Below are 5,135 nucleotides of genomic sequence, written 5' to 3' on the forward strand. Positions count from 1 at the left end.
AAGTTGACAAAGAGGAAATAGATTTTCTGCTGACAGAAATTAGGAACGTGTTGGTGTCATTGTTTGAAGAGCCAAGTGATTTGTGTTAGTCTTGAAATTTTTCTGGAACATTTCTCTTTGTGTCTACTTCTTGGGATAAAAGTTTTATGAATTTATCATTTGAATTTATTTTTATAAAATTTGTTAACCATCTGAACCTAACTGTTTAGGTGGAGAGGCTTATTTTCGGTTCTGTTTTGAAGACAACTTTTGGGGTTTGGGAAAAACTTATTTAACACCCGAATTTTTACTATATGTTAAATATTGAGTCTTAAATTTATTTACTAAATTTGAAATTTTTTTAGTTCATACTGAATCCTGTGGAATTTTTGGAAAAGTCATTGTTGGTGAAGGTCTTGTTTCCTGGCAGCAATAGAGGTCGCCTTTGGAATATTATTTGGACAAGTTTTAAGTACTATTTGTAAGAATATTTGAACTATATCCTAAGTTCATGTTCAATACAACTTGTTATTATTTCCAGAATAAGCAATTAGAGAATCATTAAGAATTTGACTCCTAGAGACTTTATTTATGTGGATTCTGAATAAATTAAGAAGTGTAGGAAATCTAATATATGACTTGGCTACTAAGTTAGTTAGTCAAAATGGATATGTATTAATAGAGGTTTAATTGGAATATGATTCTGTTTCTTTTATGGGAGGATACAGAATATCCAAGCTTCTATATAAGGCTTTGGTCCCTGTACTCTCTTATACAGGTAATATATATAGTTTTCTTGCCCCATAAGAGAATACCACATGAGAGAAGCGCAGAAGACTTATGCTTGGATTGGGTGATCATTCAGGTTGTGGTTCATGATCCATTTATCAAATTACAATTTGTGAAGTCATCTATAACATTTTGTGAAGTCATCTAATATTTATATTTAATCTAACATTTTTTTGACTTGATATTTTTACTGTAGATACTTGAGCATGTCTAGTTTACTCCTGTAAATTTTCAAGGGTTTTGGTTAATGATTGTAGTAAGTGAGATTTTTCCTTCGGACGTAGGCCCTGCTGGATTGCTTTTACCACAAGTTATAAGGTTCTAGTTCGTGTCTCATTTTGAGTTTTTGTTTGCTTGAGGCCGAGAAACTCCAACTTAGGTGTAATAACCCGAAAACTCATTATTAATTTCTTGGAATTTCCTGAAATTAATAAAGTGCTTGTTAGAATGATTTCGTGGTGAAAATACTAGGAAGAATGTGAATCTGGGTGACGGGGATTGATAGACACATTTCAATCCTTACTGAGCAGAAATCAAAAATTCAAACAGAACACAAGATTTTGGTTATGTAGTGAAAACCTCAAATATGAGATTAAAAACACTGTGGGGCTCTTACTCTTGAGAACCCAAATAAAATCAATTACTTATGATGAAGGATATGTTCTTTACAAACACATATAGCTCTCTACACGGCTACAATCTCTAGACTCACTAGAGAGGTGCTTGTCTTGAATCTTGACCTTCTTCTTCACTTGAACGATCTGCAAATATCGCTCCACTTGCAACACCAATCTTCTCTACTGATCTTGAGAGAATCAATACATGTATATGAATGATTGGTGAGACACTTCTACATGGAACAAGTGTCTCAAGACTCCTATGCAATTCTTTCTAAGCAACACAAGAAGAACAATGATTCTTGAGTCTCAAAAGCAGTCCCCAAATAACCTCACGTTTTTGAATATATGGAGGACAAAAACCAATTCCTCAATCACAAGGATTTACCCTAATTGGACTCCTAATAGGAAAAGACTTTTTAATAAAAGATTTTCCAATTTAAATAAACAAATCCTAAAATGACTAGGACTTCAATGGCACGATTTCACTAGTTAGAAAATATGTTTAAAACAATAATATTTGAAAACCAAAAGAAACTTTTGAAAAACAAACTCCCTAAAACGTAGGGTTGACTAGGACTGACTCAGACTGACTCGGGGATCGCAACATGTGTTGCAATCCCGCGCTTATGCATGAGATGCAATTACCTGAAGTTCTCCGAGACAGTTTTGATGAACTTTGTAGGCTTCTTCAGTGCTTTGTATAGGGAGGCCAACACATCAAGTGTAAACCTTATACCTACACATGGTTTGAGGGTACACCAGAAGTGTTTCAGACGAATAATTACCTGAAACATTTTATTTTCGAGGGGTCCAAAGGTTGACTTTTTTTTTTTTGTTGGGTTTCTCTGAAAACTTCCTTCACGAAAGTGGTAGAGCGACATCGAAATGAGTTTGTGGACATGCGGAATGCTAAAATTGGAGTTCGTATGATGAAGTTATGGCTAACCAAAAAAGTTTCATTTTTTGGATAAATAGAAAAATTTGGAAAAAAAAATCAGAAAATACCTAGTTTCCAAAAAAGGAAACCCAATCCGGATTTCTTTCTCTCGATTGGAAATCGCCGCGATTTTTCTTCCGGCCATATCTCAACTGTTCGGCCACCGTTGGTCGCGCCACCAGTCCCAATCTCTTCGTCTCTTTTCTCTCTACAAGTTTGTGATAGCCTTATTACACGATTTGAGCTGTAGAAGGCACATTAAGGAGGAGAAGCTTTGTGGCGGCGCTGCGTCGGAACTCACAATTCCGGCCACCTCGAACAACAATTCTTAAGGGCTTTTGAACCCCAGAAGACGTAGATGCTCCCCTCCAAGCAGCTTGCAACGATTTGAAGTGTGGAGATCGAGTTTTGGATTTGAAATTCTAGGGTTTTAATTGGCCCTTTTCCTTTCGAGGTAAATTCCGGCCAAATGGCTTATAATCTGACTTCAATGTAGTTGTGAAAGTTGTTGTACATGTTGTGGGGAAGATTTTGGCATAGGTATCATGACCCAATTTTGGGGTTGTCGTGGTGCGTGGCTGCGAGTCCGGCCAGGTTTTTGGGTTCTGTTTTCATGGTTATCATGATAGGAGCTTGTCGATATATCATGAGGTAATTTTGTGATAAATTGAAGCATGCTAGACTTACGTAATTTTAGTTTTCTCGGTTTGCTATCCGTGAGGATACGATCGTTGGATCGTCTTATAATTTTGAGAAATTGATCCTAGAAGTGTTCCGAAGACCTTGGGAGGTCTCGGAGGAAGTTTTGTCTCAATTGACGAAATCTTCGATTTTGGGTTCAAATGCTCGGTTAGAACCGTAACCACTTTCGTTTTTAAATCGTGTACTAAGTTGAGACCTTATTTTAATTAGGTGTTTGACGGAGAGTGTTATGCACTTTGTCTCGGCTATAAGAGAAGACATAGCGGGATTTAGAGGTGAGTAAATCTCACGAGGTTCATTTATGAACAGAATTACTTTATTATTTAAAAATGATTTGTTTAGTTGTTAAATCGCTTTTAGAAATAAATATTTGTTTTAAATTATATGAGCTTGATCGTCTACAGTTTATAGCTAAGTAAAATGAAGTTTTATTATAAAAATGATTTTTCACGGGTTTTGTATTTGTGAACTATAGTTAGTATTAGTGGCATCCCTGAGTGGATGACTACGTGTATATGTGCGTGTGTGTGTGTGAAATATATATACCTTGGTGGAATTGTGTGTTCAGTTTACAATTGTTGTGCACTGTGATGTTGAGGAAAATAAATGAATTTGGAAAGAAAAGATGTTTTTGTTGGCTTTGAGTGTTAAAAGAAGTAGGTATGATTTTGGTGATGGTTTTGATTTGAGAAAACAATATTTGGAAAATGATTTCGTTATTTTTTTGAGGTTGTTGGAGACGAGGAAACAATCTTATGTGATAACCAGTGTGGTGATCTATGAGATGATATGCATGATGATTTTGTGTAAATAATGTGGGATGTGGTTGTTGAGTGATTGGTGTTATCAATGGTTGATGTTGTATTGTTTTCTAGTTTATTTCTATTATTGAATGCCTTGTTTCTTTCGTAATCTCCTGAACTAAATTTTATGCATGGATTACTGTTTTTTGAATTGATTGGTTTTAATGTAATCTCCTGAACTAAACTATATGCAGGAATTACTATGATTTCTATTGTTTGATTTTAATGTAATATCCTGAATTGAACTATATGTAGGGATTACTATGATTTTGGATTGTGTGCTTTTTAATGATCTCTTGAACTAATTTTCTAAGCAGGGATTACTGGTTTTATTTAGTTTAATTTGTGAGTGCAATTGTGGATGAGACTTGTAGTGAGTTGAGAGAATTGTTTTCTCATGTCATTGTGGTGATAAATGCTTCTTGTTGAGAGGAAACAATGATTTTTTGGTTTGTTATTGAGATCTTAAATGATTTGGTTTGTTACGGTGGTGACTTGCGTTTTCCTTAAAAAGAAAATGATTTTTGATTTTGAAAAATAATCATTGTGTTGATTTGTTGTCATTCAGTTAAAAGGTGTTTTGTGGTTATTAATGTTTACTCACACGAGCTTGCAAAAGCTTACCGGATTTGTTGTTTCAACCCGGTGCACTATTCCATTGTGTAGGGGTTATTGTGTAGGTCAGAGTAACGAGTAATATTTGTCGAAGCTGAGGCCTTGCTGCTGTCTTAGGATGGACATAGAAGTGTACTTTGATTTTAGTGTTCTGCTGTATAGTGAGTATGGTGGGTGTGTTTACTTATTGAATTGTTGTTCAGTTTAATTTGTAAAACCTCTGTAATGTAATATGTGACTCTAGAGAATGAGTTGGTATTGGCATTGTGAGCTCGATTTGTTTTGTTGCTTAGTTTAAATGAAAAAAATTTTGACTGTTCTTTTTGGATTGTTAATTTATCGCATTTCGGATTCAAATATCTTTATTCGAAATTCGAGGTGTGAGTTGTTACATTAGGATGTTGTACTAGTTGCTTGTATAGTTTGGTTAGTTAAAGTAAGTAACTTTTGTTTGTTCTGGAACCATGATAGATATATTATTGATGATACGTTACTATATTATTATACACTTATGATTTTGAGTGGACCATTTTTGTTTCTGTTGTGATTGCTTTGGCTTATACTAGTACATGTGCATCATGCAAAATTTGATAAGTTTTGAAAGAGATTTCTACTAGGTAGTCTCTTAGCATATCAATACCAGTAGGTTGTTTGGGGAGATATATATCTGTTCTGTAAGTGCAAATTATG

This window comes from Rosa chinensis, chromosome 5 (assembly GCF_002994745.2).
Source record: "Rosa chinensis cultivar Old Blush chromosome 5, RchiOBHm-V2, whole genome shotgun sequence".
NCBI lineage: Eukaryota > Viridiplantae > Streptophyta > Magnoliopsida > Rosales > Rosaceae > Rosa > Rosa chinensis.